At 35.8% G+C, this 25,546-nt stretch overlaps 1 long non-coding RNA gene across 1 annotated transcript in view; it reads left to right on the top strand.

Annotated features, from left to right (window-relative positions):
* LOC122210117 overlaps positions 1 to 25,108 on the top strand; it is a 31,955-nt gene extending 6,847 nt beyond the window's left edge. The window contains exons 2-3 of the long non-coding RNA XR_006197918.1: positions 20,008 to 20,063; positions 24,999 to 25,108. This is a non-coding gene — a long non-coding RNA (uncharacterized LOC122210117). The remainder of the gene's footprint in view (positions 1 to 20,007; positions 20,064 to 24,998) is intronic.
* The last annotated feature ends 438 nt before the right edge of the window (positions 25,109 to 25,546 follow it).

Here is a 25,546-nt window from a genome sequence, read left to right as displayed (position 1 = left end):
CCATCAAGCAATGAGAACTCCATTTTTTTTTTTCACACAACACTGTGGTGGCACAGTATATATACATTAGACCTATTTTTTTTTTAATGATCTCAAAATATCTCGCCCCTCTCTGTGTTAGAGACTTGACTACCAAATTTCTATTTTCCAGAAAATAATTACTTTTTTAAAAATGTAACAGCTTGCTTATGTTGGTATGCATTCCCTGGAAATAGTAATATTAAGTAGAATCATACTAAATTATCTACATTTGAGCAACTTTGACCACACAAATCACAATTTCACATGATTCAAATTCATAGGAACTAGATTTTTCTGAGAAGTGGTCTATCACTGTAAGAATAAGTATAGCTAAATTGTTAAATCCCTGATGTTTACTTCCTGACACATTGACTTAAATATGTTGAATTGCTTGGTGCAAGAGCCCTTTGCTTGATGATGTTTCTACTATTACATTAGTTTTAGAGTTTGTATGTCTCTGGATAGCAATGAAATTTTGGAGCTGAAGGAAACTTCAGAATACTCTAGTCCAGTCCCTTCATTTGAAAAATCACAAAGCAAAGATCCAGACATGACAGCAAGATTATACCCCTCATTAGTAAATCTGGTAATTATTATTGAACTATTTCATATTTCTAGACATATAATAATCCTCCTTCCTCATACTCCACAAAAGGCATTTTTGTCACACCATCCCCCCCACCCCCTGCCCCATCTCTTTACATTTTCTTCACATCCATCGAAACCGATACGGCTCATTGATGGCAATACCTTTGGATGTCAGTACAGTATTAAAGATGGTTAACTGTCATGTCATGTCCACTGTAATACACAGGAGGAAAAAAAAGTCTGATGACTTGTTTCTCTTGAAAGTCAATTAAAGTCTGCAAGATTTCTTCAATAGTGTAAAGAGGTTCATCACTGTTGATTGCAAGTGTTCATTATAGAAAAACTGATGGCAAGAGGTGCTAACACAAACCACGGTTTATGATGTTTTTCAGGGTTAATGATCTTCAGGGACTCCTAGGGGGCGAAACCCATAATCTCAGTAGCAGCTTGTCTTCACTACACTCCAGAAATAAAGGCTAACATGAGGCTGTGAGAAAAATACAACATTGATTTTTTTTAAGCTATGAGCAAAAACGAACTATATCAGGATCCTGCATCGGTGTAGATTTTTATTTTGGTTTAATAACCATAGGGCTGTAGTAACCATAGTCGTTTACCCAAAAGATGTATTGAAGTGGTTAATTGTAACAAATCATATAAAAGTTCAGTTGTTCGCCATCTCCCTCTCCCCCTTCTCCTTCTCCCTCTTCTCCTTCTGTGTCTCTTTCTCCTCCTTTTCCTTCTACTTTTTCCTCCCTCTGCCATCATCTATTACCACCCTCACAATGAAAACTTCCAAACTTCCCCACAGATACTCATCTCCTAAGCTCCAGATGTGTTGAATCAATTGCCTGTTGATAGCACCATATGAATTGTGAAAACGTACCACTTGCCCTCTTTTCTCCTTGGGCAGCTACTCCTCATGCCGCCTGGTTAACAGTTAGTAGTCCCTCAATCCAACCAGTTACTGAAGCCAAAAGACCCAAGTCACATGTGCTACCTCCTCTGTCTTCTGACAATTCAAGCAGCATTAGGTTTTGTTCACTGTTAACTATTTCCTCTCCCATTCTCTTCTTCCATCTATCCCAGTGGTGTTGCCTCACTTCAAGATTTCATCACTTCTCTCCTGGTCATTCTGGATAACTTTCTAATCACCTTCCGTACTTTCGGTTTCTTTTTGTTCTACGTCATCCTCCTCTCTGCTTTCTAGAACACGTCTGAAACACGTGTGAATTACACCAAGCTTCCCTTGATGGCCAGTGGAGTTGAATCTCAAGTTCTATAGTCCAATAGGACAAATATGGCTAACAAACACGAGGTATTTAATCATCTTCTTTGGAATGAATGAATGAATGTCATGTCCCAGACAGATGTATTTTAGATGTGAAATATTTTCTCTCAGAATATATATATATATGTGTATATATATATATATATATACACATATATATATAAATAAAGATATATTTTTAGCTGTGTATCATTTTCAGCAGATCTGTAAGTCTGTTTTGTACCCAATCATCTGGCTAAAATAGTTGTAACTGAAGATTTTCATTATTTTTTCATATGAAAGAACTTAGCAGATAGATATAAAAGTATGTTCAATCTGGCATTCCTATTCCCAACTGCATTATTTAATGGATCAACAAATATTTATATACTAAGCACTGTGGTAGGTATTCTGAGAATTAAAGATGTATAAGATTAGGTCCCTGCCCAGAACGTACCCTCTAGTGAGAACTAGAAGATATATAAGTGGATTATTTCAATAAAACATGAATTTCAATACAGCCTAAGATAGAGGTATATCCAGGATACAGTGAGACCAGGGAAAATATTTCTTGAGGCTACACTAACAAGTTATGCAGCCCTATGTTTTCGTGTGTTTGTGATGATAGCTTTAAAAAATAAATCTAAGAATACATCTTTTATTTTTTAAAGTTTTTATTTAAATTCCAGTTAGTTAACATACAGTGTAATATTCGTTTCAGGTGTACAATATAGTGATTCAACACTTCTATACATCACCTCGTGCTCATCACAAGGGCTCTCCTTAATCCTGATCACATGTTTAACTCATGCCTGCACCCATGTCCCCTCTGGTAACCATCAGTTTGTTCTCTATAGTTGAGAGTCTGTTTCTTGGTTTACCCTCCCCACCTCATCTTTTAACCAAATGTTTAAATTTTCCAAACAGCAGCCTCAGAAAACTTATAACCTTTGAGCAAAAGCACAAAGTTGTGGTAAAAACAGTTATACCAAGGACAATGGTGGGTTTAAGGACTGTGAGGAAGTATGAGACAGTTCCCTGAATTATCTCAAAAGTACAGAATGCACATTTATAAAAAGATTACTTCTAATTTGTCCTGATTTTACCACAGGAAAATACTTTCATAATAGGCAAGAACTGAAAAGAAAGTAAGAGAACATTTTAAAATGTTCTCAGTTTAGGGAGAGATTCGCATGTTTTTGTTTGTTTTGTTTTGTTCTTTTCCCTCAGCATCCTTTCTGGCTCTCAACTGAGGAAAGCAGTTATCCTGGCCCCATGGGGTCCCCTAGGGACAGTCATAGGATATTGCATTCTCCAATTTTTCCCCCATGTCAATCACCTTTTTCTGTCCCATCAAGGCATGCTGGTCCCCTGCTATCCCTCCCTTGTTAACACCACCCCGAGTTCAGTAAATATAGCAGTAGGCCATACTTTCTCAGTTACATATTACCTCCTCTCTAAGTTCTTTCCTCCCTCTTCTGCTTCTTTTTCATTTAACTCACAAAAATGTTTCTCACTAATTTTGTGCCTCTCTCTTTTTCTGTCTCCCATTCTTCCCAGAAAACACACACATATGCACACAATCATTGTTGCTATGTTTAAGAGCAGAGCTAGTAATGTAAGAAATGAAGAAACATGGAAATGAACATGAAAATAGGAAAAAAATTAAAAATTAGTCCTATTAGCTTTTAAAACCTTCAGGTCCCCAGATAAAGGAGCAGTGAAATACTCTTACACCCCTCTGTGAGTTAAATTGATACGATTCAATTGGAAAGCAATTTGGCAACTTGTGTTACAGCTTTTTAAATTAGTCCCTTAGCTAGACTGCAATCCAAAAGAAATTATCTAAAATGCAGATGGAAAAGCTTCATGCAAAAGCTGTTTATCATAGAATTATTTACAATAGTGCATATATGGAAGTGATTATAGTCAACAATATATAATATAGCCTAACCACTAAAATAATATTATAGGATGTTTTAATAACATATAAACTGCTTTTGTTATACGGTGGAAAAATAGTATATAAGAATGTATCAAAAAAAAAAAAAACAAGACTAGGAAGAAATGTACCATTGTGATATCCCCCAAACTGGCCCATAATCATCTCTACTTCCTGGTAGCCGCATCCTTGTGCAGTCCCCTCCCACATTGTTCCAGGCTCCATCTATATGGCAGAGGTGATGGTATGTCACTTCTGAGCTTAGGTTATAAAAGATTGTGTGACTTCTGTCTAGGGTTTTGGATCTGTCTCTTAGATCACTCGCTCAGGCAAGCTGCCATATTCTGAGCAGCTCTGTGGAGAGGCCAACATGGTGAGGAAGTGCTGTCTCCGGGCAACAGCCGGGAAAGAACTAAGGACTGCCAACAACCATGTGAGTGAACTTGGAAACAAATCCTCTTTTTCCCAATTGAGTCTTCTTATGATGACTGCACCCTGGCCATCAGCTTGATTCCTACATCATGAGAGAATCTGAGCAACAACCACTCAGCAGACCAATTCTGGGTTTCTGACCTTCAGAAACTATGAACTAAAATATGTGTGTTAAATTAAAGCTGTTAAGTTTTTTTTTTCTTTTTTTGGCGGGGGGTGTAATTTGTTACACAGCAATGGATAACTGTAAAAACATGATAAAAAAGGTTATATTTAAGTAGCTTAATTTCAGGTGATATTTTTTTCCCTTTCCTCTTGTATTTTCAAATCCTCTGCAATAAAGGTTTATTGTAATTGGATAAAATTAAATAATTTATTAAACAACTATTTTAAATTCTGTATTTGAAAAGACAGTGCCCTAGAGTGCTTTTTAGAATTGCCGCAAATTTAGTACCACCTCCCCCACCGATCGACATCCTCTAATAAAACTGGATTTATTTCAAGCATAACTTAAATACAAAATTATATTTCAACTTTACTTTTTAAAATTTACCTAGAAAAGTGGTGTTCCACATTTTTTTAATACAAATAAACAACATAGACACATATGACATGTGCATTTCATGAACTAGCAGGGTATCTGAACACCATTTACAACATTGTTTCTGAGAAGAGCCGATTCCAAGTTTAGACAAATCACTTGCAAACATACTGTATTGTAACGCAGCATCTTCCTATATAGGCCATTCAAGAACTCATATAGGTAAAAGGCCTTTTCTTCCTTGATTATATATAACAGGAAAGCTTAAATGATTTTGTCTTAAGTGAAATAAGTGAAGTGAATAAAACAAACTGTGAACTGATAAAGTAAAACTAGATTCTCACTTTATATTTAATCATAAGAAACAACCATTGTCTCTTGAGGTTTTCCTAATTAGGTTATAGCACAGTTACAGTAGTTGAGTAGAGAAGGTCAAAGCAAGTTCTAAATTAGTTTAGCAAAAATTAGCAAGTCAATAAGTGTGTTTTTCTCAAATTACAGTAAACATGCTAAAACAAACAGATTGCCTAATCTGTTAATAATAATGCCTTCTGTCTTCATATTATAAAAACCCAAAACATTGATTTTATGCTCAGTTGATTAAAAAATTAAGTCATGAAAAACCATAGAAAACCATTTCTGGATCCTGATAATAGTTTTTGTATAATCAATTTTTATAATATCTAATTGCCTTGTGAATTTCAAGTTGGTAAAATAAAAGAGATATATAAAATAATTTTCATAACATAAAATATATTGTGAGTATGTTAATTATTTAGATTTTTCAGGTTATATTTCTAAGTAACTGTGAACACCAAGTGCATTGTAGAGTTTACTTCAGGAAACTTATATAGAATATTATCATTGAGTTCATGATCATAAATAAATATGGTTCCTCTCATAAGAATATATTGTATGTACTAGACAGATAAATTTCTGCTAAAGTAAGATTTCATTTCCCTATCCAAAGATTCTCACATTTTCTGACTTATTTTTTGAAGTTAAAAAATCTTTTCATTACTTCTATGATCCTTTGTCCATAGTGTTGTTGATTCATCTTCTATAACAATCCTCTTTTCCACCTCCTCACTAAATTCTGTGAATCAGGATCAAAGACAAAGATGTCTGAACTGGTGAAAGAAATGTATGATATTTTAACCAATTGAAGAAAACTCATTGATACCTTCCATGGTTTTTTCAAATAACTAGGTCATTAAGGATCATAAATCATAAAGTATCTTTCCTAGAAAAAAAATTGAATATATGTTAAGCAAAAATCCATGTTCGTTAGTCCCTGATCCTATATGCAATCAAGTTCAGGTAATTTATTTTTAGATAAGAGATACAAAAACTCTATGTTGGGACATAATAATATTGGAGAAAAGACACTCTAAAATGAACCACTGAAGGCAATTTGACCTCTAAAATATGGTATTAAGATGAGCTCTACCTCGCAGATTTTAGCAGGAAAATGTGGTGAACAAATGTAAGACTTTCAAAGGAAAGGAAGTTCATACAGCTGTTTGACTGTGAAAATTAGATAACCTGCGGTCATAAAACATAGACCCTTTTACTTCCTGAATCCAACTCAGTTCAATTCCAACAAATATTTATTGGGCCCATGTAATTTGTCTGTCAATATTTAATATCATAGAATCATAATCTTTAGGTTAGATGTAGGCTTAGAGGACACCTAATCCAAGATTTGTCCTGAAGAATTTGGGTATGGATTTTTGTTATGAAAGTAGTATTTCTTGGAGTCTTTTCATCAAGAGTAGTCAGGAAATAGGGTCCAGAGGTGACTGGCTACCCAAGCTGTTTCCAAAAATTCTTGCATTTCAGAGTAAATGTCCTCAGTGCTTTTCTTGACTGAGTATTAAGCAGTTCACCTCTAGAAATTTGTAACTTAAACTGAAGCCAGACATACCTTGGAAGATGCCCTTTCTGCTTCCCCCTCCACTGCACCATCCTTTACACTGATTTTCTAAGGACAAGCCTTAGTTCTGCCATAATCAAGTTCATCAAGGATTCAATGCCTCAGAAAGATGCCTGTAATATCAAGAGCTAACTCAGCTGGAAGAGAAAACAGAGCTGAGCACACTTACCGGAACAGGCTTACCGGTCCGATCCTGTTCTACGGCAGAACCTCAGGAAGAGCTTCCTTGAGAATATCCTGGGCTGCGGAGGTGTTACCTTATTACCTTGTTCCTTCTAAAGCAGTGCATGCCTTTTCCTAGGGCAGGCCCTGGCAAGAGCAGATCATCTTCAGGTGAATATATAGGACAACTAGGTACACTTGTTTCTCCACACATACCTTAGCCATTAAGCAGGAGATGAAGTTTATGAGGCTTGCAAGAAGCATGCTTTTGTGTGGATATTTGGTGGAGCAGGCTCAATTAAAAATGTTTCAGGTGAATCCTGTCTTTACCATTCATATAACAGAATAGGTGTCACTATTACTTTGCCAACTATGGACCGACATTTCTAAAATGCAAACTGAAAAAAAAAAGCATGTGAGAAGAGACATGATTGACCATATTCATTCTTGAATATTGTTTTTTGGGTAATGATGATATAAACAAAAATAATTTGACTGTGAAAAATGGTTCACCTTAATTAGAGAGATGTGAGATTACCATATGATCACTATAAAAAATTACTGAAAAAAGTATTCATCAATTGATTTGATGCGGAAATTTTTCAAATCACACAAGGAAAGTATATTACTAATATATTTTTTCTTGTGTGTATTATGACATTTTCTATGGTAAAACAAATATATTTTCAGTTTTTAATTACTGATTCTGGTTTTGGTAGTTTTCTGATTTTCAAAAAGATAATAAACTTACGGATGTTGAGTTTATTAATGCTTAAATGATAACACAGTTAATTTTGGTAATATTTATATAAAGTAACCTGGTTACTTATTAGATTAGTCCTTTTTAGTCTAGGTTTAAATTGTTTTATTTATTTACAAAGTAAACTTTCGAAAAGTACCCAGAAAAGGGAAGAGAGTTATTACTTGAAACAAGTTTAGTTTATATTGCTTTATAAAGTAATATATTACTAAAGTAATATAAACTAAACTGATAGCTTATTATGTAAAACAAAAATAAATTTGTAAATTGGACTTCATCAAAACTTTAAAAAAACTTTTTCTCTGTGAAATACCCTGTTAAAAAAGGATGAAAAATTCAAGCTATGGACTAGGAGGAAATCTTGGCAAGCCACATATGTGAAAAAAATATCTGTGTCTGGAGCATATACTCTCAAAACTTAAGAATTAAAAAAAAGAAAGAAAGAAAACAATTCAATTAGAAAATTGGCAAAAGACATGAGACATGAATCAAAGAGGATACACAAATGGTAAATAAACACATGAAAAGATGTTTAACATCCCTAGTTACTACACACCTATTAGAACTGATAACATTTAAAAAAAAATCGTGGCAATGTCAAATCCTGGCAAGGATGTGGAGAAACGCTCTCTCATACATTGCTGGTGGGAATGTAAAATGGTATAGCCACTTTGGAAAAGAATGTGGCAGTTTCTTAAAAAAAAAAAAATGAAACATACACTAATATAACCCAGCAATTGCAATACTGGGCATTTATCCCAGAGAAATGAAAATTTAGTTCCACCAAATACCTATCCAAGAACTTTCATAGAAGTTTTATTTGTAATATTCTAAAACTTGAAACAACCAAAATATCCATCAACAGCTGAGTGGTTCAACAAACTGTTTTGCATCCACACCATGGATTACACTGCTAAAAAGGAATGAATAATTGATACACAAAATACTTTGGTTGCATCAAGGGCATTAAGCTGAGTGCAAAACGTCAAACTCAAAGGTCACACAGTATATGACTCCATGTATATAACATTCCCAAAATAACCAAATTGTGGAGATAAGGAACAGAATAGCGGTTCCTAGGATTAGGACCCTGGGTGAGAGGAGTTGGTGTGACCAAGGGGGTAGCCTGAGAGATCATTGTTGTGATGGAATAGTTCTGGATCTTGATTGTTGTGCTGGATACACAAACATGTACATGATAAAATGTCATGGAACTGTACAGACACGTTGTACACAAGCCAATGTCCGTTTCCTTCTTTTAATGTTAAACTATGGTTTGTAATATGTAACCATTGTGGGGAACTGGATGAAGAGTACATAGAACCTCTCTGTGGCATTTTTTTTAGAGTTTATTTATTTTGAGAGAGAGAGAGAGAGCGAGCGAGCAGAGGAGGGGCAGAAGAAGGAAAGAGAGGGAGAAAGAGAAGCCCAAGCAGGCTCCACACTGTCGGCGCAGAGCCCAATGTGGGGCTCGAGCTCACCACGAACCCATGAGATCATGACCGGAGCTAAAACCAAGAGTCTGACATTTAACCAACTGAGGTATATCTGTAGTATTTTTTAATATTCCTGTAGTCATAGAATTCTTTTAAATTTAAAAGTTGAAAAAATATGTACACCTGACATAGAAAGCCCAGACTTACAAGAAGAGATAATGGGTTGTCCTGGCACATACTGCAAAGGTCTATTTATGTCCCTGGATAGTATTTAAGAAAAAAAATCCTCTTCTTTTTTTATTTAACATAGTTAAGCTTATTTCATAATGTCTAAGCAAATTACAGGTTAGATTGTCTTGTTCTAGGACTTCGTATGAATTGACTCACATACATGTGTCTTTTATGCCTGGCTTTTTTTTGCTAGCATAATGATTTTAAGTGCATCCATGTTGTATGTATCAATAGTTCATTCTTTTCTGTTGCTGAATGGTATTCTACTGAACAGGTGTACTACTGTTTCTGACTCATTCACTTATCTATGACTTTTTGGGTTGCTTCCAATTTGGGGATGTTAGGGCTGTCTGAATTTTTCATTTTTCAAACAGTTGTGCATATGTTACATTATAAAAATCAAAACAAAAAACTGCCAGGAGCAACAATTGTAATAACAAACCCCAAAGCAAAAAGAGAACTCTTGCGTCATTCAGGAATTCTTTTGCTTTTAAGCAATAGCATATTCGAACAACAGTGGTTTAAAACATAAGAACATTTATTGTGCCTCAAGAAATCTGCAGATGCATGCTTGCAGGGTTGGTCCAGGAGCTTAAACATGCTATCTGTGACCCAGATTATTTTTATTTTTGTCTATCACCGTTGGTGTAATTCTTCTCTTTGTATTTGCGACCTGATGCTTGCAAGATTTTCTGCAAAATTCCAGGTCTTATGTTCAAAGCAAGAAAAGGGGGTGGGGGTGGGGTGGGACAGTTTCAGAATGTTCTCTCCTCTGCCTTTTTATGAGAAAAAAAAAAGCTTTGCCGAAAGCTCCCCAGCAGACTTCCCCTCATGTCTCACTGCTCTGAACTATGCCACCACTAGCTCAAGAACAGCTGGGAAAGAGGCAAAATTTTAATGACTGGCTTCCCTGAAACAATCACATTTCATCACTTGGGGCTGAGTCCATTGCCAAGTGAGACAAATTAGGGTTCTGTTAGAAAAGAGATTAGAGGGAATGGCTGATATATTGGAAACGAAGAGTGTTTGCCACAATACCTTCCCTTGATCTTATTAATTTCTATTTCTTTCTCATTTGAGGTCTCTTTTAACTTCTATCCTCTCAAGAATTTTTGAAGAAGTACACTTTCCAAAGGCACTGTTACCAGTATGGGCTATGTTACGAGCATATGACGAATTTTTATTCATTTGTTTGTTTTAAAAGAGACTGTAGATGAACAAAAGTCTACATTTTTGGCAAAATATAATTCATTTTTTTCCCTCTAATTTTGATGTCTTGTCCATATTGAAGAGATGCTCTAGAAATACAGATTCCATCCCAACTTTACCGTGTCCCAGGAATAAATGCTCCCAATCCTCAGTTCAACTTTTCCATACTTTTTAGACCATCCATTCTTGATATAACTCAAAATATTATATTTAATATATACCAGCTGTATAAGAGTAACCTTGAATTTAAGATATGATAGACTAAAGAGAAAAGCTTTTATCACAACTTCCTATGTACATTTTCATCAACTCATATGGTACACATCTGGGCCTTTGATAGCTACGTGTTAAAAAAAAAACCTGATAGACTCAAAATTAATTTTAAAGTCCTGTGTTTTTCTTGATTCTAGTCATTTTAAAAGATAAATATTATTAACATAATCATAAAGCTACCTATGAAAGTAATTTGAAGATAGTGATATAGGCACATTCTTAGAATCTAAATGTTATACGTTAAAAAAAATCTTATTGAAAGAGAAGACAGAAAGAAACTAACAACTATTGAACACTTAAGATATTCCAAGCAATAAGCTTGGTGCTTTTACAATACCTTTGATTTAGTCTTTCCCAAATATCTGTGAACTAGATCTTATTTGCCATTTCCAAATGAGAAAACTAAGGCTCAGGGAAGTTAAGTAATTTGTCTTAGGTCACATTAAAAAATAAATTCAGTTCTATGGATTTATTATCCAGGTTTTAAAAACTAATAAAGGGTGGGCAACCAACCAACCTAACATCTCAGAGAAGCCCATCAAGGCAAACATTGATAATAGCAGAGAACTCTTTATTTATGTTGGGCAAATGAAAAATAGAATTTAGGAAACCCAAGAAAAATAAAATTCAAATGTGAACTATGTCTCCCACCTTGTCATTTATTGCCATCATTAGTAAGAAGTTTCTAGTGATCTAGTCTCTACCAATGTTCACTTTTATTCCACTGAAGGCACATGCCAGGTGGATTTAGAAAGGTTTAATTGAAGAATATTTGTTGAATAATCAGGCAATTAATTAAAATGGGCAGGAAAAACACAGAGTACCAGGATAGCAATGTGAAAAAATCACGGAATTTTGAATCCAGTGAAAATGTAAAACAAATCTAAAACAAAAATGTCATATAATTTGGGCAGAGGAAGCACTTGAAGAAGAATCATCAAAAGATTTAACCCCAGTGAATTTTATGAGACACTGTCAGGCAAAAAGGAACTGTGATAAAAGAAGAGACAATAAGAGTAAGAAAAAGGGTGAAGGGGAGTGAGAGTATATGTTGAAAAAAAAAGAATAAAGGGACTGGGCTGTGTGTATAATAATGGAAAAATGAGACTTTTTCCTTACAGTTGGTGATCAGCGGCCAGAGCCTTGAACACAAAGAAAAGAAGTGATGATGCAATTATAAAAAGAAAGTTACTGGATAGATGAGAAAGCCTGACTATGGTCCCAGTAACAGGAGGGCAAAGCCACCTGGGCAGAGGCCTGTACCCCAGTATATAGCCCAGGAGCAGGTCTGTGCCTTGCAAATTGAACAGCAAGTAACCTCTGGGCAGAAGTCAGTGTGTGTGCGTGTGTGTGTGTGTGTGTGTGTGGGTGGGTGGGTGTGTGTTTGCATTTTGGAGGATAACGGCATCTTAAGGCATAAAAGAAATAGGACACATTTTCCTGAAACCTTAATTTTATCATCTGGTAAAAAAAACTGAAATATAATTGCTAATCGTCCTATGCTTTAGGTTGTCAAATTTAGGTGAATTTTTAAAGATAAATTACTTTTCCGGGCTTTACTGATGTATGATTGGCATATAACATTATGTAAGTTTAAGGTGTTCAAAGAGTTGATTTGGTACACTTGTATATTGCAAAATGATAATCAACATAAGGTTATTTAAAATTTCCATCATCTCACATAATTATAATTTATTATTTGTGATGAGAACATTTAAAATTTACTCTCTTAGAAACTTTCAAATATATAATAGGATATTATTAACTATAGTTGCTGTGCTGTGTATTACATCCCTGTGACTTATTTATTTTATCTCTGGTGATTTGTACCTTTTGACCTATTTTACCCATTTTCCCACCCTGGTAACCACCAATCTGTGCTCTGTATCTCTGATCATCCCTTGATTGATGCTTAGGATGTTTCCTTATCCTGGCTATTGTAAATAATGCTGCATTGAACAAGGCAGTGCATGTATCTTTTCAAGTTAGTGTGTCATTTCCTTTGGGTAAATATCCAAAAGTATAATTGCTGGGTCATATGGTAGTTCCATTTTGTCTACCATAAAGGTTGCTCTGAGTTACACTCCCACCAACAGTGCACAGACGTTCCTTTTTCTCCACATCCTTACCGATACTTGTTATTTCTTATGTTTTGGACATTTTCACAATATTAATTCTTCTGATCCACGAACACAGGACATCTTTCCATTTGTGTCTTCAATTTCTTTTATCAACATCTTATGGTTCTTAGCGTCCAGATCTTTCATCTCCTTGATTAAATTTATTTCTAAGTATTTTAATGCTAAGGTGAATGGAATTGCACAAAGTAATATGTGTGCTGTAGTAATGGAAAGGTTTGAGATCTGGGGAACAACATGCATCCATCCTTCCATCCATTTGTTCATCTGACACATACTTTTGTGACTGAAAACAAATATGATCTCACACATAAGATATTGATTTATATGATACATATTAAAACCCAAATAGGTTGGGAAGGAATCGCTATCATGTTCAAAATTTTCCTATAGCTCTGCATAGATGCAGAATGAAATCTAAAATCTTCTGCTCATCCCAAAAGGCCATTGTGTCTGCTGCTTCCACCTCTGGTCTCAGTTTGCCTTTTTCTAAACCTTGTCCTTTCTTTCTACCTCCACACCCAGATTTCACTCTTCAACATTACTGTCCTGCAGTTCCCAGAATTTGCCATGTGTATGGTGTATCCTTTGCCTAGATTGCACTCCCTCCTTGCTAACCTGGGGGCAGGTTTGATTACTCCTCCCAAGCCCCCACTGCACTTTGTTTATACTTATTAAGGAAAATATCTTCGTGTATTTTTCTGAATAGTTTTCATTAGATTCTAAGCTCCTTTAAAGCAAGGACCAATTCTTTTGTTTCTCTAGAGGCCACACAGATTGTGTATCGTATATGGACAGGACCTAATAAATATGTATTGAATAAATGCATTTTAATAAATGAATGAGGCCATTTAATACTGTATCGGGTTATAAACATAGTAAAAAATTTATTAAATGAAACCTATTGCAGAAAAAAAAAGGCCACAATTCATTGAAGACATGTGCTGAAAGAAAAGGATTTAGGTTAAGAAGAAAATTACATAAGGATTAATCATATGCCACATTTCGGTCCAGAATGTTTTAAAGAATGTTAAAAAATATTTAAAGCAGCAGAATTTTTCCTTCAAATCAAATCCCACTGAGGAGTGTAAACAAATGAGAAAAAACTATAAAAGTTTCTTCAAATGCATGTAGGCGAGGTAGTTTTAGGGTTCCAAGAGCTTTTTTCCTGGGGAAAGCAAATGAGAAATGCACTGTCAAAGGCACAGAATATTAAGATCTTACTTACATGGGACTTTTCAGTTTATAAATTGCTTTGACATTGTGTTTTCTGAGCCTCACAACAACATTGCTGAAGTTGGCAGGCAGAGGAGATACTATCCCAATTAACTAAATCAAAGCAGACTTAAGGGACTTGTCCAAGTTGCCAAGAATTGCGCTCACTGATGTTATATATATTGTAGCTACTCATCAAAACCAGATCCTAGGACTCCACATATAACTTATCTTCTGGCATAGAATTGCCATTTGAATGGACAAACATGCATGCACACATAAATGTCATAAATGTCATTATAACCCTGGAAAGCTCCCAATGAAGTCCCTCAAGCATAATTGTATATCCTCTGGGTTTCCAGCTCTTTTTTTCTTTGCTCTACCGGTACAGAGTATGCTCAGACAAAATTCTAGAAGAGCGACTGCTTCCTAGCCTTGTTGACTCCAGGCTACGCCATGAATCTTTATGCTGGTGGGTTTTTTTGTTTGTTTGGTTTGGCTTTTTTGGTAAGTTCTATACAGGCCAAATACCCCTATATAAATGCCTCAATGTGATCTTTTACTTAGGATTTTAAAGTCACCGATCTCACAATGTACCATGAAAATTTCATACATTTATCATAAATAATCACAAAAAATAAAGAATTCTGAGGAGGTAAAGCCAACTGTACAATTAGAGGGCACTGTTTCCAAGGCTACCTTCATTTCTAACACCAAATATATGATCAGTGTGTTCCCAATGTCGCTCTCAGTTTTTTTCAAAGTTTATTTATTTTTGAGAGAGAGAGAGTGCAAGTGGGGGAGGGACAGAGAGAGAGAAAGAAAGAAAGAAAGAAAGAAAGAAAGAAAGAAAGAAAGAAAGAGGGAGGGAGGGAGAGAGAGAGAGAATCCCAAGCAAGCTCTGCACAGTGTAGAGCCCCATATGGGGCTTGAACTCACGAACAACAAGATCATGACCTGAGCCCAAGTTGGACACTTAACTGACAGAGCCACCCGGGCACCCCTCAGTTTTGATAATTCACTAGAAGTACTAATGGAACTCACCAAAAACTGTTACACTCTTAGTTACAGTTTATCGTAGAAAAATAATATGGATTGAAAGTATTAAAATCAGTCAAAGGAAGAGACACATAGAGCAGAGTCCAGTAAGTTTCCAGATATGAAGCCCTCACTGTCCTCTCCCCATGGAATCAAGATATATTACTGTCCCAGCACTGATGTGTGACAATATACATGAAGCATTGTCAACCAGGAAAGCTTAGACAAGCTTTGGTGTTCAAAATCTTTATCGGGACTTCATTCTGTAGGTATGATTCATAGATTGTTTGATTGTTTTCCCATGTGCTAGACTTCGGTCTCGAGGCTAATTGATACTGTGTGATCCAAAGCCCCTACTCTCAGTTACGTTGCTGGCCTTTCTGGCATGGCCAGCCTGCACCCTAGGATGTTGTTTGTGCCCTAGACCACACATTAAGATCCAGTGTGGCCAGTCCCCACACTAAACAAGGACACTTCTATCACTTATGACATAGATTACTTCCTAGGAACTGAAGGCAAAGGCCCGACCTTCAGGCCATGCCAAATTCTTTACCACACAGGTCACAACCAGCATTTGGCCACAGCTGTCTTAAAACAAAACAATTATTTTTGTCTGGGCATCTACATTTAATATAGCAGACACAGCAATAGTATCATTATAAATATGCCTAACATTTGGAGGAGATGATGTGGGGGTAAGGATAAATTTTAAGAAAAAGTTAATCCATCTTATAAAGCCATTACATACATTTTCATATTTTTGTCCTTAGATTTACCACTATTTTTATCTTGTGATGAATTTGTGTAGAACAATTTAGGGTAGGAATTTGCTGATGGTTAGCTAAATGCAGTTCTCTCTCCGGCCAGTCATTTTCCACAAGTATTACATGCTGAGGAGGCTTTAACTAGTTTCCCAACACCCTTGACCATCAATATCAGGACTACAATCCTACCAACAGTGCCAGTGTCACAACATTTCACGGGACGGTAGTAGATATAAACTGAAAAAACTGGTCAAGAGATATTAGCACAATACTGGACTACTACTCAGTCATTAACAATTAGTCCAGTCCATCATTATATATTGTATGACCAAAATGTCTCCCATCTCCCTGAGATGCCACTCAGGTTTGCAGGCTTCTATTCACTCTTACAAGATTCCGAAAGCAGAAGTGGCTTCACCCTTTCAGATATTTGGCATAATTAAATTAGGAGATGATATCATCTCTTGCTATGAGCCTTTTGAGGAAGCAATATAATATTGGATTTTCCTCATTGAATAATCCATTTGTTCATTCTCTTAGTGACTACTTTTCCTTCTGTACTAAATTCAAATCTAAATTTTTTCACCTTTGGGAAGGATGTTAAGTTCAGCCATGATGCCAGTCCAGATTGCAGAAGCAATACTGGCCATCTTAGTCCAACAAGTGCCTCCTGCTCAGCCTACTTCTTTTCATATAGAGTAAGGACAGAACTAATGGGCTATCTTGACCACTAGTCAACCCAGTTGACTGTCAACCCAGTTTTGTCTGATGGGATAAATGCAAAGTTCACCTCATCAAGCCCTAGAAATTCTGACATAAATTTTATTTTTTTAAAATTTTTTAAATGTTTATTTTTGAGACAGAGAGAGACAGAGCATGAACGGGGGGGGGGGGGGGGTCGGAGAGAGAGGGAGACACAGAATCCGAAGCAGGCTCCAGGCTCTGAGCAGTCAGCACAGAGCCTGACGCGGGGCTCGAACTCACAGGCCGCGAGATCGTGACCTGAGCCGAAGTTGGATGCCCAACCACCTGAGCCACCCAGGCGCCCCCTGACATAAATTTTCAAAGGTATAGTTCCAGTTTCTTACTGAGGGATCATCGCTCTTTCCAGTGCCCACAGCGACAGCCCTGGTTTACTCCTGCATCTGGTAGGAAAAAGGAAAGTCGAAGTACTTTGGGGGGAGAATAAGAAAAGTATCATCATCCCAATACCCTCCTCCTGTGGGAAGGATTATATAGTCCTGCTAGTGTCCTCCCCACCTCCTCTTCCTCATATCCTTTAGAAAGCTGAGGAATCTAATGGAGATCCTCTCTTAACCTTCCCTCCTACTGAGTGTGAGCACACACTTGTGAAGTTGTGTAAGCCTGCCCTTTAGGTCTTTACCTGCCCCCCATTTCAGAAAACAAATATTTCAGTTACCCTTTTTAATTTTCTTTCAAACCATCACTTGAAGGATGACATTTCTTTGCCCGTTATTGGACACTTATGGGCTGTAAAGTGTGCTTCTAGGTCTGAAGAAATGTGACTCGGCCCAAAATGGTGCAGAATTTTCTGTTGGGTTCTTTCTATATTACCCTGAGGACTTGCATCTACCACCAGGTAAGCAAAGCCAGGTTCAGAATATGTGTCTGTTCCTGTCAAGGTCCATTTGTGGCCTCTGGGGACTATTGGCATTAGTCTGACTTGACACTGAAGTGTTGGGCCTTCTCTCTGGGGCATCTTCACCATCACCACCTGTGGTCTCTGTCTGTCTTGTTGTGAGACAGAACAGTTCTTATTGGCATTTTGTGCCTCAGGAGGTATTTAGATTCAGTCCATTTATGCACTGCTGAAAGTTCCCAAGTTCATTTTTATAAACCCAGGTAAGTAACTAGGTCAAGGGAGCACAGCAAGATATATGCTTTCTGGTTCCAATCACCTACCCATCTTGGAAGGGCATCTTCTGATTGGGCATCTCTGTACCCTACTTTAAGATATCTCTTACATTCCCATTATCAGAAAAAGTCTCATCCCGCCAGAGGAAAGAGCTGAAAATAGATCATCATTATTTGAGAGACTTGATACTCTCTGTGTCACACTTTTAAGGGTCCCCTAAGCAACAGCATCTGTATTCATATATTTTACTCACTATGGATTACATAAAAATGTAGCAAGGTGATTCTCAAACTTTATCAATATCCTGTGGAGAGATTCTGATTCAGTAGGTCTGCAGTGCAAACAGAATTTGCAAGTCTAAGTTCCTAGGGGATGCTACTGATGCTGGTCTGCAGACCACTCTTTGAGAGCCATAATAGCACATTGTTTTAAAAATCATCTGTTTATGTCTCTTTCTCTGCTGGAAGGTGAGATTTTCAATTGCAGGAACAGTTTTATTCATCAGTATGTTCCCATATCCTAACAGAACATCTAGGAAAAATATAAATATTTGTTGATTTAATGAATGGTAATGATGTTTCTTGCATTATGCTACTTATATTTATACTGCTTTTATTGGTAAAATCACCTGCATATTTGACGATGGCAATATGACTTTATTTTTCATACATGTAGAGTTAGCCTTTTATTATTAGTATAAATATTAATAATAGAACATTATTATATTTTAATAATTTCAACATGATACATGGCTAATAGTCCTTGCAAAACATTTTTTGCTAAATCACTAGATATATGTGTGTGTGTATGTGTGTGCATGTGCTTGGATGAGAAGAATGCTATTTTTCTTTTATTATATGTGAATTGGTGATATAAAATTATTACATGAAATATTTGGCAGCTGTATATACCTTGCAGGCAAAATTAATGAAAAAGAAAAATTTATAGAATCTAGGCTAATTTGAAAATGTGATGAAACATGTCTTCACAAATTAAAGTTTGGAGAATGGTGGAAAGTACAAAAATGCACTGATAGCCTTTCTGAAGATGCCCCCCTCCCTACCGCATTCTGTATTCTGCTCATTAATTGTTAAATTAATATTCATTTGGATTCTGGTTGGCCTCTTTAATGCCAGGTTCCCAAACTCAAGTGGAACTAAAGGCAAACTACCTTAATTTTGCCTCTTTTACATCACTCCTAAAGTTTCCAGACTAGCACTAGTAATTCTAAGAAATTAGCAAACCAACTTACCCTGGGCCATGATTTAGTCCAATCTCATTAGCTAAGTGAGTCCCAACTTCAGTGTCACCTGTCTTACTTCAAATATGTAATTAAGAGGGCCAATGAAGGCCAAACTGTGTTTGAAGGTAAAGCAGGACTCATGGATGCAATAATGAGAAACTGTGGCAACTAGGATTATTTAATCCTGCAAAACAGAACATAAGTAAATAAAATTCAATTACAACTTAATTAAGCTAAAAATTCTATAAAAATCATAAAATATGGAGCAAAAGCTGATTAGTCTCTTATTTGAAACCATTCAGTAACATGTTGAAAATAGTCAGTGGAGGACATTGATGGCCTATACATTTAACACCAATAAAAAGAGATATGTATGTGTCCATATAGCACAAAATCAAACTATGAAGTTCTTAACCACTGAACACTGAGTGTTAGATTCCACAGTTGGGTTTTTTAAATGGCTTTAAAACTTTAGGTTTAGTTTGAATTAAAAACTCACCACAGACTTAAAACTAAGACTTAAAGGGTATGTGGTAAGTTTTGTCAACTCAAAAGAACCAGTTATTACACTGAAGATATTATGGCTTTTTGATAATTTTAATGGAGGTGGAAATGCCAGTCATTACTGATAGATAAAAGCAATGTGAAATGTGAAATGTCCTGTTTGTGTCCTATTTAAGGAGGTGTTTACCAAAAATGTCTAAACAAAAATCCCTGATATTACAAAGTATTTTTTTCATTCTTGCTGGGTCTCCAATATTTAGACCCAATTTCACCAGGTAATTACAACCTCAGAAAATGAAAACCATACCAGAATTGGGAAGGTGTTTTGCAATCTGGTCCTAGTCAAAACTGTGGACTAGGTACGGTTTTTCTACGGGGCTAGCCCACTTCCCTTTGGTGTCTAATACAGTCGTCTCATTCTGTTTCAGGGTTTCCCACTTCTGGAACAGGCTTCCAAATCCTGCAGGGACCAGATCTCTAACAGGTGATGATTTGCTAATCCTGTGAAGTAAACTGTGCTGATGTGTATAGTTCCTACTAATTGGAGAGGGTGCTAGAGACTATGACTTCCTAATTCAGTTAGTGCAAATTGCAGTCTCTAAGGATTGTAGGAGCCCTTACGGGTAGCTTTCCACACAGTGCAAGAATCTCACCCAAGTACCTCTTCAGTGACGGTTCAGTAATGGGAAGTCCAGTACTTCACCAGGTGGGGCAGTTTTAGATGTTAGAAAGTTCTGTTTTATATTAAGCCAAAACCAGGAAGGAGCAGAGGTGTCAGAGGAAAGAACGTTAGCTTTGGGAAAGGTTCAAGGCCAAATTCCAGCTTCACCATTCTCTATCTGTGGGAATCTGAGTGTGTTTTTTAACTTCATGGAACTCAGCGCTCTGATAAAAAGGAATAAAAGAAAAAAATATCAAAAGAATCATAATAATATTAAATATTTGTAAAACAGCATACACTTCTGGGTACATAGTGAAGGTCCAATACATATGAATTTTGTCTTTTCTCTTATTATTCCTAGTCTAGTTCTTCCTATATGAAACATAAAATTGTTCTGTTCCTTTTATTTGGTGACAACTTTCCAAATTATCTAAACCTAGGTGCCATGCTTCTCTTTGCACAATTTTCTTTTATAATCCAAATATCAGCCTATCTTTGAGCCATTCCTTATAGGGCATCTTCTTCCAACCCTTCACTATCCTATTTCTTTTGTATAAGTGCATTCTACTTTACAAAAATCCATATAGAGTTAAGGTGCCTATAATTAAGGATGGTTCTGTAAAAAATGAGCTAAGTAAAATAATTTTCAAAGTGTTAATTTGTATTTCCACTCCCTACATCATCTCATCTTCTCACGCCCTTTGCTGGGCTTCGTAGCACCCTATCATTATCAGAAGTATCTTCTTCATTAGTTAGCTAGTTAATTAGTTCAACAAGTATATGTGTGCTTATTATTTCTCTCTCTTAGTTGAATGTAAGTTGCATGATGGCAGAGGTCTAGTCTGCCTCCCTCACCCTTTTGTAACTGGCACTTAGTACAGCCTCTGGCACACTAGAGATGCTACTGGATATTTGAAAGTAATGAATTCAAAAGGGCCATGAGAAATTATTGAGGCAGAGATGATGATGACTGTATACATGGAATTGCTAACTCATAATTCTTGCATAAAAATTTAATTGCTTAGAATTTTATATTTGTCTTCTTAATAAGAATACACATACGATAGGAAAAGGAGAACATGGAAAGAAATGAACATATCTATCCTTGATTCCACTGATCAGGTCTTCCTTTTGTTTAGGCTACAGGGAGCTATTCTCTAGCCATAGAGATTCTCTTCACCCAGAGACAGAGGAATTCCCTCTGCACCCCCAGCAGTAACCCTTACCCACCATTGAGAGAATTCTCCTCCAACTGCCAACTTTGGTTGACAGATATAAGGGAAATTCCTGTGCCCTTGCATGACACAGAAAAGCACAGTTGTGGCCACTTGTCCTTTGTGAAATGGAGACTGCAAAACAAAACAAAATAAAACCATTTGTAGAAAAGTACCTTATAATTCAAGGAGGTCACTGTTCAAGGTATTAAGGAGATAATTTAGTATACAACAAACAGTCTGTGAGATTTTAAAGTGTCAGTTAAAATAGTTTTGGTATTTGTTATTTTAAATGAGTGTCAAGTTTAAAATATTCCATCGACTTCAGTGAAAATGTCTAATTCAAATATCTTCAGTTGAATCTGGTTTTAATTGATTCATTTGTTATATATAGAAATAAAAGTTCCCAATAAAATATTGGTCATACATCAAAACAATTTGTATCATCAGAAAAACACAAAAGAAGTGGCTCTAAACTATTGATTAACGCATATATATTCTTGGGACGCCTGGGTGGCTCAGTCTGTTAAGAGTCCAGCTTTGGCTCGGGTCATGATCTCTTGGTTCAAGAGTCTGAGCCCAGCATTGGGCTCTGTGCTGACAGCTCAGAACCTGGAGCCTACTTTGGATTCTGTGTCTCCCTCCTCTCTCTCTGTTCCTTCCCTGCTCATGCTCTCTCTCTTTCTCAAAAATAAATAAAAAGCATTAAAAAAATTTTTAAAAAGTATATATATTCTTTGAAGGAATCATCTGATGATACCATGTTTTCCACTTTTGCAAATTAAATGTGTTTGGTGACCCATTGGATTAATGGAGAAAGCAAACAAAAGGTGAAATTTTAATTTAAAATATTAGATTAAAATTTTATATGCTAAGGAGTAGTCAACTCAGTGGTCAAACTGTCTCAGGGCTTTGGAGGAAATAGAATTGAGAAACTCAGGCCATCTCAGGGCAGATGGGGGAAGGCACACTCCGTGTAGGTGGTATAGCCCTGCTTTATGTAAGTGTGCTGACATCATTCCACTAAGGAATATAGACTTGGTCGTGCCAGATCTTCTGATTTTAAAGATGAGCTGGAAGTCTGTATTTTTACCTTAACCTCTTAACTTAATGTATGCATAATACAAATTATAATATGTATATATTATACATATATACATATGTGTATATATATATATATATATATATATATATATATATATATATACATACTCTTAGGCCAACATTCTAGGAATCTATTTTATTTTATTTTATTCTTTTATTTAATTTTTATTTTAGAGAGAGAGAGAAAACACAAGTAGGGGAGAGAGGCAGAGGGTGAGAGAGAGAATCTCAAGCAGACTGGAGGCTGACGCAGGGCTTGATCCCACAACTCTGGGATCATGACCTGAGTCAAAATCAAGAGTCAGACACTCAACCAACTGAGCCACCCAGACACCCCCTATGAATATATTTGAAACAAAGACCCACTTGTGTGTACAGGAGTAATATGTATTAGAATGTCACTTTCTGATTTATAATAGAAAAATAAAAGTGAAGACACCCTATATGTTTGTTGAGTAGGTAAGGAATTTGAAATGTGTTGCGTCCGAATGATGAAATGTTAGAAACAGCTGAAAAAAATGTGGAAGATTCCCAAGGAAGATGTAAGACATAGTTATTAAAAATAATATTGGAAGAATGGGTATAGTATAATTAAGAATACATGAAAATGGTATTTCTATTGTGAATGGGTATTTATGTTCAGTGATCGAAGGGGTACTAGGAGAAATGGGCAAGGTACAATTGGGTTTTCAGAAAATATTTCTATATGTATGTGTGTTAGTTCTCAGCAACAGGATTGAAATGGCTTACAACAGAATTTTGACATATGTTGTCTTTCAAATGGGAACTCAGACTGGAGAAGTGAGAGGGACTTTGATCTTTTATACCTGCTGCTTAAATATTCTCCAATAAGGATATATTCATGAATTGTTACATAAAGAAAAGGAATAGTTAAGATGAAATGAAAATGAAGTCAGAAAAAGAGGTTTTCATAGTGATGAACAGTAATAATATGAAAAATAAGGCTTTACCTGTTGGTTAAAAACCTTAATTACTGGTATGAAAGCTATGCTATTAAATACAGAACTCTATCTTGAAATGATTTAAAATACAGCCTCTCTTATCTGAATGTCTGGGTTCAAATCTAAGACAGTTCAGCTGTGTGAGCTGGCCAACATTTGTGTATGTAATAAATCCCAACTGATAGTATCTTGCAAATAATAATAGATAACGGAGGTAAGATGCTCAGTCTGGTTTCTGATACATTGAGTAAATTTTCTAAAAATATTAGCCATTATTCTTGGAAATGAAGTTTATGAAACAAAACCAAGAGGATTTGCTTTAACCATCTCTGGATATGTTTTTAATGATATGTTTTCAATCAAAATCCATGTTATTTTTGCAGTGGGTCAACAACAGTGCACAGATATTTGGCTATGTGAAAGTGATGTATTCAAGATGATGTTTTTGTGAAATTCCCCCTCTGCCTTTTAGCAGCTGTCTTAGTATCAGGCGGTTCTACACATTATAGGTATAATATAGTAGTAAAGTATACGGTTTGCTTCTGGGACTACAGACTTCGCAACAGAACAAATTTCATCAGTTGCTTCCTGCATTTTTATACACATGCAATACATTATCTCTAATAACGTAGCTCTAGAGAGGGGTCAGTGGCCATTGAAACCAATGCTCGTTAACACCAGCATTCTTCACAGAACTAGAGCAAACAATCCTAAAATTTGTATAGAACCAGAAAAGACCCCGAAAAGCCAAAGTTATGTGGAAAAAGAAAACTCATTATCAGTTTTTCTGTGTCCGCTTTATGTGGAAACAGACGACGTCCAAACTGAAGCCTAACAGTCTATCAGCTGGGCAACCCTAACAAACGTGAGGCAGAAGTGTTCAAGGATGTATCTTGTGGGTACATTTCCATCACTCCTGGAAAAGCAGTTGCTGAAAGACATTCTGGCTGAAGAAAATCAGGAAACCAAATAGAAAGCTATTTTTGATTCAGAAAAGAGAAAAATACAAGTAATGACAGACAGTGAAAGGAGAGATGATAGAAGCAGGTGAAACAGAAGGGGCTTTAGAGTAGGTGTAGACTTCTTTTGTAGGACAGTAACTTAAAAGACTTAATATTCGAAATTTATTAAAATACACATTGCTTTTGTTTATGCAAAAATTTCTTTCCATCTTAAAGTTCTAACCTTTGTAAAAGTCATTCTCACTGGCAGTAAAAATATCTGTTTATTGTCACTACCATTGATTAAAGAAAACATAGCTCTAGTATAATTAAAGGAAGTGTGTACATATTAACATTTCATTTCTCTTACTGCTGTTTCCCCAGCCATTATTTTAAAACCTATTTTTTTAAATGGTAAATGTAGATAGAGCCTTTTAATTAACTAATGTTTAAAAGTAGGAAATCATGAATCTTCCCCAGATATGCTAGATTCTGATCGGGAGAATATACCCTAATTGACCTGCTTTTCTTTTTCAGGATGTAGAAGAAATTTGAAATGCATGCCCCTGAAAAAGGCACAGATTTGAAATAGAACACCTGCTAAGCCCTTGTTTTCTTCTAATCAGTAGTTTCTGATTGAGAAAATTACGCACACACAATATGTATGTATTATGTGTTAAAAATATTCAAGATAATTTATTTTTACTTATCCATACTGAATTCAGTTACCAGGTTTTTTAGTTGCTTGAAATATAGGCAAGTTTATTATCTTGAGGTATTTACATTTTTCTTTATTTTATATTCTACCAAAGCAAAAACTTACTTGGAAACATACTGTGTAATTCCAATAAAAAACTTGTCATTCAATCCTATTGTTTATATTTGTTACAATTATCCACTTAATAACTGTAGTTTTATATAACTGCCTCAGTGTCTTGCAATCTCTTATCTTAATCATACTCAACATTCAACAAACCTTTGCTGAATGACAATCAGAAAGAACTATGGTACATTTAAACTGGTTTTATGCTATTCTGTTAATTTCAGTTTTCATAATTTTTGTAATAGACACCTACTGCTAGAAT

This window comes from Panthera leo, chromosome A2, assembly GCF_018350215.1.
Source record: "Panthera leo isolate Ple1 chromosome A2, P.leo_Ple1_pat1.1, whole genome shotgun sequence".
In the NCBI taxonomy this organism is placed as follows: Eukaryota; Metazoa; Chordata; class Mammalia; order Carnivora; family Felidae; genus Panthera; species Panthera leo.
Note: the sequence above shows the minus strand (reverse complement) of the source record. Positions and strands in the feature narration are given on the sequence as shown.